The following is a 16,947-nucleotide window of genomic DNA, read 5'->3' as shown; positions in this document are numbered from 1 at the left end:
TCGGATGCTGCCTGACCTGCTGTGCTTTTCCAGCACCACACTCTCAACTCTGAGCTCCAGCATCTGCAGTCCTCACTTTCTCCTAGAAGATCACGAGAACCATGGATGGAGTGAATTCACTCAGTCTTTTTCCCAGGGTTGGGGAATCAAGGACTAGAGGGCATCAGTTTAAGGTTAAATGGGAAAGAATAAAAGGGAACCCGGGGGCATCTTTTTTATACAGAGGGTGGTACACATATGGAATGAGCTGCCAGCTGAAGTGGTTGAGGCAGGTATGTTAACAACATTTAAAAGGCATTTGGACCAATACATGGAAAGGAAAGCTTTAGAAGGTATGGGCTAAGTGGAGGGAAATAGGGTTAGCATGGATCAACATTTTGGTTGACATGGAGCAGTTTGGGCCAAAGAGCCTGTCTGTGCACTGTAGGACTCTATGACATTTCAGCCCAATTCACTGCCTGCTATAAAGTGCAAAACAACTTTGGAGTAGATGTGGGCTATTCAGCACATTGAGTCTGATCTATCTTTCAATAAGATCATGGTTGATCAGATCATCCTCACCTCCAATTTCCTGCCATTTGCCCATAACTGCTGATTCCCTTACTGATTCAAAATGTAACTAGCTCAGCTTTGAATATGCTTAATGACCCAGCCTCGACAGTACTCTGAAGTAAAGATTGTCAGACATTCACTACCCTCCGAGAGACTAAACTACTGATTATCTCTGATTTAAATGTGCAACCTTCTAGGAGAAAGTGAGGACTGCCGATGCTGGAGATCAGAGCTAAAAAAGGGGTTGCTGGAAAAGCGCAGCAGGTCAGGCAGCATCCTGCTCCTTGGATGCTGCCTGACCTGCTGTGCTTTTCCAGCAATACATTTTCAGCTTATATATGCAACCCCTTAGTCTGAGATTACGAACCTCATAGGCATTGCTATGTCAAGTCTGCTTTTGCTTAGAATCAAATTTTTTTTTTAAATGAGTCAGGACTCCCAGGTATTTGCAGACTCCGGGAGCCCAGGCAGCTAAGAAATAGCTTGTGATCTGTTTTCATTAGGTGAATTTCTGTCACTTTTATTGTGTGGCTTAATATAGCATTTTGAGTTTGGGTTGGGAAGAAGACTGAGTTAAGACTGCCTTCAGGCTTCAGCTTTCAAAATAACACTATTTATTATGCAATAATACTAAATACTGCTTTACATAGTAATTATAAATATACCAGTCTTTGATTTATTTTGAGTTGCGTTGGGTAAGGATTAATCTATCTTCTCCATGTGCTCATGTCTGTGTGCTCTCAAGAATCTCTCGCCTTCAAGGGTTTTCTAACTCCACCCACACTGTGCTATTTATGCTCAGTGAGGTGCAGCTTTGTGATGTCAATACAAAGGGTGCTTCCAGGGTCTAGAAGCCCTTCCGCTATTAGTTAGAACCTTGCTGCAAAATAGGTGCATAAGGAACTGGAAAACCAGAGGTCAGTTAGCACCTGTGTAAAGACAGAGATAACCAGCATTGGCAGAACTGAAAAATGAGAGACATTGGCATATTCATCAGAAACAGGTGGCAGAGATCTATAAAACACAAGCAAACAAAAACAGGAATTGCTCTGTCTGTAAAGAATAACACAGGTCATTTCAAACCAAGTTGTGTGTTCTATTTATTAGATAATTGAAGTGTTCAGTGGTATCAATTCACTGAGCGCTTCCTCTCTGTATTTCATTGTTTTCTTTAAACACAGGGGTACTGATTCATTACTCATATTATGTGCATGTCCATTTTTCACAGTCCATTTCTGATGCATTCCAAATATTGACCTGTTGGCTTCACCATTTTTTTTAGAACTGCTGTGTGTCTACAGTATTTTCAGTTTTATTTCAGAGTTGCATAGTTTAATCATGTTATTTTTGCCTCCATCACATAAGAGATCCCTAGCTCATTTTCCCTCTTTGACACATATTAAACACAGGCATTCAAATTTGTTAATTTTTCTCAGCTTGCAATGTTCATGCTGGTGTCAGATTCTGCGAGATGATGTTGTGACACACGCACATTCTGGTCTCGTCAAAATAATAATAAGAATTTAAACAGCTAATATTACAAGGACTGAATTTATGCAAATCCTGTCTCTGCTGGATTCTTTCCAGCAACAGTTGTAAGTTTCATGTACTAATCTATCATCCAGGGAGAAGAGCTTTCCCTCTAAATTCAGGAATGGCGAGGGCTGCCAGTAGCCTGAACCATTCTTGTTGACACCAATAGTAAACATAATCTGTTTTAGCCTCATTCTGTATATCTCTCATCCATTTAATTCTGACTGTTACCTGGCTCAACGTTTTGAGGTCAAACCTTCAACTATCCAGGCCTCAAGCTCTGGAATTCCCTCCCTACAAGTCTTCAGCACATCTCTTCATAGAATCCCTACAGCATGGAAGCAGGCCATTCAGTCCACTGACCCTCTGAAGAGCATTCCATGTATATCCACCTCCTTGCACTTCCCATTGGCTAATCCACTTAGCCTGCACTTCCCTGAACACTGTGGGCTATTTAGCATGGCCAATCCACCTAACTCACACAACTTTGGACTGTGGGAGGAAACCAGAGCGCCCAAAGGAAACCCACACAGACAAGGGGAGTATGTGCAAACTCCACACAGAAAGTTGCACGAGGGTGGAATCAACCAGAGTCCCTGGCACTGTGAGGCAGCAGTGTTAAGCACTGAGCCACTGTGCCATCCTTCTCTCACTCCATTCCTCAAACCTAACTCTTTGACCAAATCTTTGGTCTCATTTCCTAAAATCTGTTTACATGACTCCTATGAAGACCCTTAATGGATTTTTACAACAATCAGTCATTAACACTGAGGCTCACTCTTCAAATCTAGATTTATTAACTGAATTCAAATATCACCAGCTACCATGATGGAACTTGAACATGAATCCTCCAGATTTTCTCAGCATCCACATTATTATTTCAGTGACATTACCAGGAGGATACCATTTCCCTCAAAATCCCTAATCTCTATTCCTAGTATGTTAACTCTCCAGACATCCACATTTTACCCACATTAGTTGCTAATTGTGGCACTAACTGCAGACCCAGTCTTGAAACAAGAGCGTGACTTGCCCAAGTAGCATCAGCAAACATTCTTTCCACACTTGTGCCAATTTGAAATTCTCTCCCTTTCAGGCTGTAGATGATGGTGTAGCAATTGAAATTTTCAAGATGGGTTTCGGTAAATCATTTTAGGCATGTACCAACGGTTATGGATTAAATGGGATATGGTTTTCAGATTCAGAACAGCCGTGATCTCATAATTGCCTGGACATGTGAGCTGGGGAGGAGGTTGCTGAATGGCATTGCATGGTTCCTCTGCTTGATTTTGATACTTCATTTGCAGATTAGAGAACGGAGGCCACTGAGGCATCTGGATTTTCAAACAACAGCTTTTTCAAAGCTGTTCTATCACCCAATGAACTTGAAATAGCTTCCACAATGATGGTCTTGCAGGTTCCAAGTTTTCAAAGTCAAGTTTTTTTACACTCGTCTCTCCCAAGTGGAGGTGATTAGATTAGATTCCCTACAGTGTGGAAACAGGCCCTTCGGCCCAACCAGTCCACAGCGACCCTCCAAAGAGTAACCAATCCTGACCCATTCTGACTAACGAACCTAACACTATGGGCAATTTAGCATGGCCAATTTACCTGGCCTGCACATCTTTGGACTGTGGGAGGAAACCAGAGCAACCGGAGGAAGTCCACACAGACACAGGGAGAATGTGCAAACTCCACACAGACAGTTGCCGCAGGTGGGACTTGAACCCAGGTCTCTGGTGCTGTCTCTGTCAGGCAGCAGTGCTAACCACTGAGCCACCATGCTGCCCCATGTCCATTCATTTGAGATTCCCCATCCACTGGTGCAAGCAGTTTCTTTAAAACCTGGAATAAAATTCCAGAACTCATATTTTAAATATGGTGGAAACCACCCTCACATTCTCAATTACTAGTCAAAAAACATAACCATTACATTGGCATACCTCCCTCTCCTAGGAGGAAGTGAGGACTGCAGATGCTGGAGATCAGAGCTGAAAATGTGTTGCTGGAAAAGCACAGCAGGTCAGGCAGCATCCAAGGAGCAGGAGAATCGATGTTTCAGGAATATTCCTGAAGAAGGGCTCATGCCCGAAACGTCGATTCTCCAGCTCCTTGGATGCTGCCAGACGTGTTGTGCTTTTCCAGCAACACATTTTCAGCTCATACCTCCCTCTCCCTCCAGCCACCGAAAGGCTGACCGTCTACCTTTCTGTCACTGAGAGATCACAGGAACCAGAATTTGTCTGCCACTCGGGAGTCCAGGCAGACAAACAGAATGGAAAGTTTTTGAAGAGTCAGCCGACTCAAAATGTTGACTCTGCTTTCTTTTCACAGATGCCACATTACGTGCTGAGTTTTGCCAGCAGTTCCTGTTCTTGTCTCAGAATGGAAAACTCACTGGAACACCTGCTTTCCCACTACAAAAAGGGAACCAGCTCAGCAGCTCCTCCTAATCTATCCATGAAGGGGTGTCAGAAAAGCTGTGGTGTTACAGTGGAACCTTCCTTCCCCTTTCGAACAAGAATGTTCATCTGTCTGAAATACATTAATCAGGCTGCGTCTCGCATTCAATGCTGAGCTCCTTTGGAATGCATCACAAACTATTTCTGAAACTGTCAATTAAAGTTTCAATTCATCGTTTCTTTCTGTCAATTAGTGGACTTGACAAATATAAAGTGAAGCACTTGCTTTTTCTTTCCTCTTTTGCCGTTAAATGTCAGTAATGTTGCTGGAAGAGGATAGCAGGTGCGAGGTGTGTTTAATCACTGTGAGCAGCTCTGAAGGTCAGGCTAGATTTTGTCAGCATGAAATACCAACAGAGCAGGCTGGTAAGCAGAACAAGAGGAGTAAAGAAAGGCAAGTGTATGAAACAAATGACTCTGTCAGGGGTCTAATCATCATGTTGTCAAGTCTTGATCCTAGTATCTGAAGCCAATTGCCTGACATTTCCATCTGTGCATTTGTACCACAGGTAGACTATCCACAATCAGCTGTGATTACACAAGGAGCACTGAGGCAAGTAAGATCTCTCATGATGCACAGAAGGGTGTCTGTTCAAGGGGAAAGTGTTGCAATAATTTTCTTTAACCTCTTAGTCCTTCCCATGCATTATGGTATGTGGTACTGTAAGGTCAACTTCCTCCACCAGTAGTAGCAGTGTCTACTGTCTACAGGGTGCTTTGCTGCAACTCATCAAGCTTCCTTAGAAAGTACCTTCTAAACCCACGATTGGGAGGACAAGGGCTGTAGATGCATGGGAGCATCACCACCTGGAAGTTCCCCTTCAAATTACACATCAGCCTGATTTGGAAATATGTCGCCGTTCTGTCAGTGTCGCTGGGTCAAAATCCCGGACCTCACTCCCTAACAGTATTATGAATGCCTTTACACTACACATTGTGTAAGGTAATGGCTCCAAAAGGTTTAATGTTAGAGTATATATTCGGTCACTCAATAGAGTCATAGAGTCATACAGCAAGAAAAACAGGCTCTTTGTGTTCAACTCATCCATGCTGACCATCGTTTCCAGGATTGAACTAGTCCCAATCTGCAGATCTAGTACAGTTCTGGATGGGGAAAAGGTGTCTAATTCAAGATACCAATCAAGAAAGTTATGTCCTCAGTGTCTCCTGGTAGTCCTAGTACTTAATTGTCAATGTATCTTGCACCTATCACCATCATGTAATAAAACACATCTTACCAAGACAATTGCCTCTTCTTGTAAAGATTCACAAATGGTTAATTGCTTCCCATTGTTAACCACTTAGACTTAGCAGCCAGGAGCTGTCTAAGTCATTGCTGTTTATTTATTAAAGGAGTAAAGGATGATGGGTGACAGTACTGTACCCTGACTACTGGCTGGTAGTGACAAGTTTCGCAGAACAGGCAACAGCTATGAGCTTATCAAGGATGATGAGGATTGTAGAATAAATGCTGGCTTTGATAGGGACTCTCATATCTAGAGAAATAACATTTTAAAAATTCCATCTGGAAGAGCGATCAAAATATTTGCACTTGTTCATAGATTCAGCTGTGGAGCACATGACATTGAATAATCTACATGAGGAACATACTCCTTCACCAAATGACAGGGGTTAGTCATGAGCAATTTATTCCAGCCTTAAGGTCACAGACTGTGGTAGAAGGAAGTTTGTACACCAGGCGAGCACTTGATCAATTTCCAGGCCAACCTTTACTGAAAGTTCCAATTACTGTGGGAGACAATTATCTGTCTGGGATCCAAGGTACTACCACACTGTTATGTTATAAGTGCAGATGTTGATAGATTGTGTTCCTGCTGTATCTCACTGAGAGGATATATTACAAAATCCCCAGGTCTCTCAGTTAGATGGAACAGCTTCCCATTTGCAGTTTCTATTCATAGAGTCCACTGGGTGTTGGAAACCCATCCACCCATCACCCTGTGATAAAACCTCCAGCTGTTCGCTCCTGAATTGGAAGCTTCTGTACAAATCCCATTACAGTGACTTATAGACAGGATCAAGGCCAACACAGGGAGGGAATGCTGCATTAAAAGTAGGTGCTGATTTTCACACAAGATATTAACCTGAAATCCCACCTGAGCTGATATAGAAGATCACAGTCCACTGTTCCAAGTGGACCAACAGTATCCTGGCCAAGTTTTATTCCTCAACAAAAGTCATTAAAAAAGTAGACCATGTGTTCATCAGCACTTGGTAGTTTGCTCAAATTGCCTGAAGTTATGAAAGATGCTGTATGAATGCAAGTCTTTATTTAGTATTAAAAAAAACATTAGGACAGTAGCACTGATTGCTTGAGTCCATGTGGGATATTAAATTTGCTCATCGTACATTGGCTGTTCTCAGCAGATAACTGGCATGTTCTCTATCTGCAAACCAGGCCTCATCCAACTGGACGTTGAAGTGTGATAGACTGGAATGACTGGCATAATTAGTTCCTAGCCCTGTTTGCAATTGTCTCCAGTGCCAAAGAATATTTTGCAGTGCCCACTGGTGGGCACCAAATGCTGTCAAGCTGCAAGTTTTATATGTGGACCATTTTGCATTGCTTAACAACCCTCAGTTAACAAGTTTTATTGATGAGGAGAAAGTGTGGATAATACTCAAAATTTCAACTCTCCTGTTCCTCGGATGCTGCTTGACAAGCCGTGCTTTTCCAATGCCGCACTTGGACCAAGTTTCCCGTATTGGGAACTCAGTGAATGATTTTACATTAGTTTTTCTCTCATTTCCATCTGAGATATATATTGAAACAATGATGTGCAATAAGTTAACCAATATAAAACTGGGAAATTACTTTTCAATGTGCGTCCAATGTTCCTCATTCTTTCACAGGATGTTGATACCGCTGACAAAGTCAAAATTTGTTGTCCATACTTGAACTGAATGTCTCACTACATCATTTCAGTAGGCACAGAATTATTATAGCACAGAATGAGGCCTTTTGGCCCATCGTGCCTGGACCAGCTCTTCAAATAAGTATCATTATGTTGTGCCAATCTCCTGTCTTTTCCCCATAATCTCACACACTATTTCTATTAAAATAATCATCCAATGCCCTCTTGAATATCTCAATTAAATCTGCCTGCACCACAATTCCAGACAGTGAATTCCATATCCTAACTACTTGTTGGGTGAGATTGCTTTTTCCCTCAAATCACCCTTTCCTGATTTGCACATCACTTTAAAATCTATGCCCCTGCATTCTGGTATTCTCATTGCCTTCTCCTGCTGGTTTCTGGGAAAAAAAGAGAACAAGGGAAAGGACAGATAACACTTTAATAATAGGACATGACCCCAATATCCTGATGGGCTATGAATGAGAAATTAACATCCAGTAGCACTCAGCTTCCCCATAAAATCAAAAATGAGAGAACAGGATTTCTGTTTCCACATGATGTTTTGGAAGGGTAAGAATTCCATTTCGCTTCCTTTACACAGCATCAATTTACACTGTTATATTCTTGACATTCATTGACAGCATTATGAAATAATTTTGCATTGAAAAAGACCATTCAATCGACTGTATTGGCCCTTTGATAAAGCTGTCCAATTAGTCCCATTTCCCCACAACTTAGAAACTGTTTCCTTTTCCAGTGATTCATCTAGTTGTTTTTTGACAGTTCTTATTGAATTTGCGTCCACTACCCTTTCAGGCTATGCAGATCACAACGACTCACTGAGAATCCTGATGAGAGCGTGAAGTAATGCTTTAACGTCATCTCTCTTTTTTAATCAATGTTTAAGTTCTGTACTTTTCTCCTCTTATCAATAAAATAAAACCTCTTGTAAAGGTTTTGTTTTCATCCACTGGTACCTGAGTCCAAAATTCATTGCTGTCTGCGACAGCTGCATCATCAAACATTTGTCCTTTCCTTTTAAAATTGTGTGCCCACTCAAAACAATCAGTTTGTTGAATTTGTGTGGACTTCTGTTGAACTTTAATTTGCTTTTACTTAAACTACCTTGATGGGCAATTACATAACTGCTGCAGATTGAAGAAAATTGTTTAAACATGTTGCAATGTGACTCTCTGCTGTCCAGATAACAGGCTTCCTTTCTGGCACAAAATGGAACATCATTACTTAGCACTTGGAATGTGGTGCTGCATCATGAATAAATGGCATTATTCTTCATTTCAATTCTCACTGTACGGGCTATTAAAAACCCATTTCAGAATCCCACTAATCACTGAAAGAGACAAGGATCACAACTACTCCTGGGCAGTTAAATTACTGTTACTTAATGTATAAGATTACAGCAAAAGAAACGAATAGATATTGTATGATGGAAAAATAAATCAAATGCCCACTAACAGAATTAGAATAAGGAGGATCTATTTTGTGATGTCAATGAATTTAGAATATGATGAACACAATGATGTAAGTAGGTGAAACCTTGTCGAGCATGCAGTTGCTACACAGAGAACAGCGGTTGCACATTTTAAACTGAAAATTCTCATTTCTGCCAGTCTCAAATCCAAAAAGAGAGCAGCTCACCATTGCCCCTTGACATTCAATAGCATTGTCAACTCTGTCTCCCCTAACTTCCTGGGGTTACCGTTGATCAGAAACAGAACTGGACTAGCCATATAAAGATTATAGCTATAAGCACAGAGGCTAGAAATCCTGTGGCAAGTAACACCCCCAAAGCCTGTATACCATCTACAAGGCACAAGTCAGGAGTATGATGGAATACTCCCCACTTGCCGGGACAGGGGCAGCTCCAACAACACTAAAGAAGCTCAACACCATCCAGGGCAAAGCATCTGCTTGATTGGCACCAGATCCACAAACATCCACCCCCTCCACCACCAAAGCTCAGTAGCACTGCGTACCATCTCTAAGGTGCACTGCAGTAATTCAAGTCCCCTTGTTCAACATCTTCCTAATTTGTAACTACTACAACTTGAAGGCAGCAAATAGGCGCGAACGTCACCACCTGCAAGCCACTCACCACCTTGATCTGAAAATCTATTGCCGCTCCTTCAGTTAACGCTGTGAAAAACTGTGGAATTCCCTCCCCATCAGCATTGTGGGTGATTCTAAACCTCACAGACCGCCATAGTTCAAGAAGGAAGCTCACCACCACCTTCTCCAGGGGCAATTCTAGATAGGCAATACAGGCTGGACCAGTCAGCAATACCCATTCTTGTGAACAAGCAAAAAATAAAATTGAGACCTCCAACCAAATTTTGAAATGACCAAACCAAACTATGGAGAAACCAATGATAAAAACAAATGCAGCAGGGTGTCTATAAAAACAGAAAATGTTTCAAATGTTCAGGAAGTCTAAGAGCATCTGCAGAGACAGAGACATAGGTCTCCTCTGAAGAAGACATATACAACTCAAGAGGGTAACACTGAGATACTTACTTCTCTGCATTCACAGGGGCACACTCAAGTTATTTAATTTTTTAAAAGCTTAGACCCAGATTAGCAAGAATCAAAAGATTCTGGAAATACCCGTGTCCACCAAGATATTCAAACAAAGGACGCCCACCTTGGGTGAGGAGAATCTCACTAAACATATTGAAAAACTCCTGCATTTTCTTGAATCACAATAAGCTTACTCATGTTGAAGACCAGCCGCTCAGTGTAATTTGCTCATTCCTCATGACCCTCCAGCCATTGCTGATTCTTAATTGGTTCTTGAAAAATTTTGAGAAGATTAATGAGACTTCTTGTCTGCTTTATTTTAGTTAGGAGTCAATTCGTCATTTGAATCACTGTGTTCTTGCCCTCTCTACTTGTAAATAATTCAGAATAGTTCCCAGCCCATGCTCATGCTCAGTCTCAGGTACATTTGGATCTTTGAAAGTTTTCACCTCATCGATTGCAATTTGCTTGCTGCTTTAATACTAGTAGATCTTATATTGTTACATTGGACCTCAATAGCATTGATCTCTTCCTAGTGTTTCTTTTCCAACTTGAGCAAACTTCTAATCATTTGCACAGTTTAGAAAAATAGAAATATAAGGAATTGCAGTAAGAGTAGACCACTTGGTCCTTAGAGTCTGCTGTAAAATTAATAGAATTATTGGTGACCTTGGGCTTCAACTCCACATTCCATTGATTCCCCATACCTATATTCCCTCAGTTCTGCCTACCTCAGATTACATATAGTAGTTACAGGATATCCAAAACCCTCTGAGATGGGGAATTCCAAAGATTCACAGACCTTGGAGTGAAAAGTTTTCTTCCTCATCTCAATCCCAAATGATTGGCTCAGTGGTTAGCACTGCTGCCTCAAAGTGCCAGGCACCCAGGTTCAATCCCACCCCCAGGTGACTGCTTGTGCCGAGTTTGCACATTCTTCCCGTGTCTTTCAAGTGTTCCATTTCCTCCCACAGTCCAAAGATGTGTCGGTTAGGTGGGTCGGCCATGCTAAATTGTCCCGTAGTGTCCAAGGATATCGAGACTAGGTAGGTTAGCCATGGAAAATGAGAGGATACGAGGATGGGATGTTCTTCAGAGGGTTATTACGGACTTGATGGGCCAAATGGCCTTATATCTGCACTATACATATTCTATGATTATCGTGCAATTGTATGTCTGCATTTTTTTCACCAGCCAGAGGGTAACAACCAGTGTCTACTCTGTCAATCCCTTTCAGAATTGTGTATGTTTCAATGCTGAGTTTCTTCAGCTAGCTCTATTTCTGTTTCATTTTCTTTTCCTTTTCTTTTTTTTTCCCCCATACTAACACCTAACTGCGGTAGTGCTTATTTTTCCCCAGCACCCACAGTGTGTGTGCAGGTGTGAGACGCAGTGAGAGACACAAAGTGCACAAAACTTTATTCAATTTCCACCACCAGGAAGAAAGGAAACACCCGGGTGGCCAGTGACAAGCAGTGCCCTTCACATCAAAGGGCAATGCTGTGTGATCAAACAGTGAAGGGGAGGGCAGGGACTAAATCAAAATAGAGTTGGAGGGGGAAATGATGCACTCCACCTGTTTCTGTTTCAGAGTTACTAAGGGGATGGAGGGATTGGATTATGAGGATTAATTACATTAATTGATCATACTTCTTCTAAAAGAGAGATAATTGTGATATGATATTGTTATTTAAGGACTGGATAATATTGATCATCAACTGTTTAACTTTTTCAGAACAGCATGACTTGAAGGGACAGAAATGCAAAGGTATAACTCTTTCCATTGATGGAAGATGGAGGAGCAAGAGGAGATAGTTACAATGACCAACTGTGCTTCCTTCCTACTTTGTCCCTATGTTAACTCTCTCTTAGTTGAATAGAACAGCCGCAGTAATGAAACAGGGTCCTAATGTACATCTGTAAATCTGGTTTGGGAGCCTCATTAGATTCCATTCAGCAAGTTCAGCAAGGGGCCTGGTTAGGACAAAGGCCTAGGAGTCCTGGGGACCCTGGGGGTGTTGGAAGGTTAGAGTTAGTGGGGGAACCGGATCCTGATCAGGCAAGACCAACCCCTTGGACAAACTTAGAGCCACCAGATTTGACCTAGCCTAGAGCTGGATCCTTTGGCAAATAAGGTTCAGTGAATAGGTTTAAAGGGCTTTTTCAAGATTTTCCTTCTGGGCTTTGAATTTCCATTTGGGCCAACTATCATCCTCCCTACATACTGCTCACAGCCAGAACTGTAAGGAGCTCTGATCACAGGTTCATTCACAGCTTCCAGTTCCAGCCTCCTGCTCTCCCTCTCGTCAGCCAGCCTGCAGAATTGGCTGCTGTCAGGGCCAACGGTGCAGCAAGTGAATTTAAAAAGCCATTGGTATTGGCAGGGCCTCCCTATTGTCAAACTTGCTGGATTCTTTAGCCAATCATCACCCCCATCCAGTCATAACGCTCAGCCTGCATGATTCTCTAGCTGGAGGGTAGAGAATTCCAATGACCCTTTGCAGAAAGGAGTTTCCCCTCATCAATGATTAAAAGGACACCTATGGGTGACTTAGTGGTTAGTGCTGCTGATACATAGTACAAGGGAACTGGGTTTGATTCAGGTGACAGTCTATGTGGAGTTTGCATATTCTCCCTCCGGTTCACTTCCACAGTCCACAGATATGTATGTTCTGTGGATTAGTCATGCTAAATTACCCTGTAGTATCTAGGGATGTTCAGGCTAGGTGGGTTAGCCATGGTTAATGTGGGGTAGTGGAGATAGGGTAGAATGGTCTTCAGAGGGTTGATGCAGACTCAATGGGCCTAACATCCTCTATCTGCATTCAAGTGATTCTTATTCTTAAAGATTTAGCTTCCCCTCCAGAAGACTGAGCACTCACTTGGCATCCATCTTGTAAGTCTTCTCTGGATATTACATATTTCAATAAGAAATATGATCACATTCTTCAATGTAATTGAATCCTTTTTCAACTACAAATTCAGATGTATTTTGTAAATGTACATTTGAGATCTGGTATATGAGGAATCTGAAACGTGGTGGCGGAAAACATACTCAGAATGGACTTTGCATCCATACTTCCCACAGATTTGCCTCTCCTGATGTCTTGGTCTGTCACTGCCAAACTGAGTGATTGATGACTGTAATTCTATTATGGCTGAATCATGCAGCTACAAGGTTGGGAGACATTGGACATTTTCCAGTCAGCAATTCCTCTCAGTGCACAGGAATACAGAGCAACAGCTTGCTGAGATCGCTAAGGTACAGGACTGAATGGCTTCCACTGAAAAGGAAACTTCACCTTCTTTCTGGACGCTGTGATTAGATAAGGAATTTGGAAACCAATTCATAAGATAAACCTGAAATGGCCAGGTTGCCTTACGAGGAAAGGTTAGATGGTCTAGGCTTGTACCAGCTGGTTGATGAGTAAGAGGTGACTTGAATAAAACATATAAACCTCTGAAGAGGCTTGAGAGGATGGTAAGGGGGAGGATATTTTTTCTGATGGGAGTACCAAAAAACTAGGGTCATTGTTTAAAAACCAGGAGGAGACCATGTAAAACAGAGATGACACAAAATTATTTTCTCTTAGAAGGCCATGACCCTTTCGAACTCTCTTCTAGACATGGCTAAGGAAGCAGAATCCCTTCATGTTTCTAAGGTAGAGGTGGACAGATTTGGGTTAAATAAAAGGGGTGAAAGATTTACTTCACTTCACTTGATGAAGAAGCAGCACTCCAAAAGCTTGTGCTTTTAAATAAACCTGTTGGACTATTAACTGGTGTTGTGTGACTTCTGACTTTGTCCACCCCAGTCCAACACCAGCATCTCCAAATCGAGGGTGAAAGGTTATAAGGGGTATATGGAAATGTGGATTTGAGGTTACAATCAGAACAGCCATGGAGAAGCAGGCTTGAGGAACTGCATGTCCCCAGACTTATTCCTTATTCCTACGTCACTGAAACTGAAGCTGAAAAGAATTAGAACAGTAATTAAAAAAAGCTAAAGGTGAACAAGAAAATATATTTTAAAAAATGACGTTTAACAGGATGAGAAAAAGCAAAGTGTAGGCGGAGGTATTTTTAAAAAAGAAGCCATCAGAAGGAACAATAAAGTTAGCACATCTTACTAACTTATACAAATTACTTAGTACAAACAGGGCTCCCTTTACAGTAAGACAAGAGAGAAAACAAACATCTAATGTATTTGATCAAATGACGGCAAATTACCATTTGACTTGGTTGTCACTAAAGAAAAGGACATTGGAGGAGGTGGGCTTTGCAATGGTTAAGAATGAGATGCGTTGTTAAATAATGGATAGAAGGATAATTTTAGATAAGTTAATTCGACAAAATGTCAAGGCCCGAAATTATTCTTCCCAAAAATCTGTTGAAAGGAAGAAATTACAGAGGTTTTAAAATTTATACCTCCAGATTCTGTTCAGTGTGCAGTTATACCTCAGAACTGGAGGAGCAAACATGGAAAATGGCTTGAAAAACAGGATGTCCATTTGAATGGACAACTTTGATTATAGGAAGATACAACAGAAATGCTTAAAATGGTGAAAAATGTAGCAGATTCGATAGAAGAAGACAATTCACTAGATTTCAGGGGTCTAGAAAGAAATATGATTGAAGTAAGTTAACAGAGGGCAAGACAAACCTCTTTACAGAGAAAGAACAGAAAGAGTAGGGCACTCACTTCCAGGCATATTGGTTGAGGCAAAAACTCTATTACTATTAAAGGTTAGACTGGTTATTGGATAAAGAAAATGGAGTTGAAGGAATTCCGGAACTGGCTAGTCAAATGTGATGGGTCTATTTGTTCATGTGGAAGGTGCTAGGGACTAAATGGCTTCTTTTTGAGTTGAAATTTCCATGTTTTAAAGAATAATTCACCCAATAAATGAAATGTGGGCAGTAACAGACCAGGTAGGCCACAATTAATGTCAGTAGGATATCCTCCTCATTCAGAATCCACCTACTGCTTCACTCAAGGCATTACATTGTAGAAACATAAAGTCTAAAGTCATCCCTCTTCATCAGGACCAACAAAAGGTCAATAATTTGACCAACAGCAATGTGAGAAAGGTTGTGAACCAGGATGCAAGAATAGTGGGGACTTGTTTAAAAGGAACCAATCACTTAAAGGGAAATCTTCCCCAATTTTACAGCATCAAATGGAACACTTAAGGCCCCCTCACTGTCCCTCTGACACATGTGTCCACCCACAGTTGAAGTCTTCCTAATTGGCATTCAGGTTCCCACAAGTAGAACGTCTGACAAAAATGACTCAGCTATTATTTGATAAAGAAAGCACTTTAGAAGGATTCAGTCCAATACTGATTGACTCATACCATTACATTATTGCATGCATTTCATTTCAGAAATTCTGATGGCCGAGGTAATCTATATTAATTGAATGTTGACTGGTTTTGATATGAGCACACATGTATTCTGAGCACAGTGACTGAGGACTGATGACATCTTTTGAGTGCTTGAACATAAATAAGAAATGAACTCAACTTGGGTGGTATGAAGTCATGGTTTAGCAAGGAATGTGGCTACCTTCAAATACAAACTAAATTAGTTCATGTCTTGTCAGGCAGAGATGATTCATGATGGGTCGGAAATCTATTAACTCTTTCTTGCTGAATTGGCAAGCATAATGAGTCAAAACATGAGAAAGAAAACAGCAGTTAATAATGCCTGAAGAAAAACCAAACAAGAGCTCTGTCTCAGTTGTATTAATTTAAATAATTGAAAACATCTTTTAACAACATTTCACTGTGCAGCTAAGACTGACAGGAAGCAAAAAAAACCTTCCTTCTTTCTGAAAAGAAAAACATCCACCAATGACAGAATAATATTAATCCCGACCTTTACTGGGGACAGTCTGATCCCACAGATTAGTTCTAAATTCAACGCGAAAAGCCATCTGACTCAGAAGGAAATCTGAAGGAAATGGGGCAGTGCTACACTGGTACAGCAGAGGTTGACTGTGGAGATGTTGAAAGCAAAGTTGCAAGGTAATCTAATTGGGATTTTACAAAACAAGGTGGATTTAAATCTTTAAAAGCGTTGAAAAGCTTCAGATGGGTTTCGAATTAGGCTGACTTAATTTTAACTTCAACATTTTTTTCGCTGGTACGTTGTTTGATATGCAGTTGATATCTCCCATCTACTGGCATGGTATTTTCATCAAATGGGGGATTCACCAGAGGAAAACACTGAACGGCTTGAAGGGGTGAAGCTGAATTCAATTTGCTCCAAGCTTTGGGGTTTAATGAGAACCAGAGTTTGTGATGCCTCAGCAGCAGGAGTACTGGCTGCAAGCTGACTGATGTGGCTGCCTGTTAAGGGACTCACTGGAGGGTAGAGCACTTAGCTGGAGAATGGTTACACACAAAAATGACACATGTGCTTCACTTCTGACCTGTGTAATGAGCTTCATTTCTTCATGTCTAAAAGCCTTAAAGTTGCAGACATTAATTAAACTGTTCATGCACATATGCAGCAAAGCTGGATGTCATTGTGGCTTGGGCTGAGAAGAGGGAATGGCATCATGCTACCCCATTAGCAAGCAACGGCCATTTCCAAACAAAGATGATCTTGCAACCCCACTTTGCATTAAACGTCACTAATTTAACCAAATTCCCTTGGATTCTGGCAGAGGCATCACCATTGACCAGATCCTGAACATAAATAATGTGGTTTTGAGGCTGGGAATTCTGCAGCAAATGGTTCATCTCCAGATTCTCTAAGAGATGTCCACCACAAGATCCAAGTCAGGATTGTGATGGAACATTCCCATTTGCCTAAATGAGTGCAGCTCCAACATCATTCATGAGGCTTAATATTATCCAGGACAAAGCAGTCTGTTTGACTTATAACAATATCACTGAGCCTTCAGTGTAGCTGAGTCATAATCAAGGCACACTGTCCCTAACAGGACAGCAGATACATTGCAGTGGTTCAAGGAT

The 16,947-nt window shown here is 41.4% G+C and overlaps 1 protein-coding gene across 3 annotated transcripts in view; it reads right to left on the bottom strand.

The window, feature by feature from the left end:
* The window catches only part of LOC132821984 (ephrin type-B receptor 1-like), a 494,253-nt gene that overhangs the window by 122,678 nt on the left and 354,628 nt on the right, over positions 1 to 16,947 (bottom strand). The window lies entirely within an intron of this gene.

Source organism: Hemiscyllium ocellatum, chromosome 13 (genome assembly GCF_020745735.1).
Source record: "Hemiscyllium ocellatum isolate sHemOce1 chromosome 13, sHemOce1.pat.X.cur, whole genome shotgun sequence".
In the NCBI taxonomy this organism is placed as follows: domain Eukaryota; kingdom Metazoa; phylum Chordata; class Chondrichthyes; order Orectolobiformes; family Hemiscylliidae; genus Hemiscyllium; species Hemiscyllium ocellatum.
The sequence above is the reverse complement of the archived record's forward strand: the minus strand, read 5'-3'. Positions and strand labels throughout refer to the sequence as shown.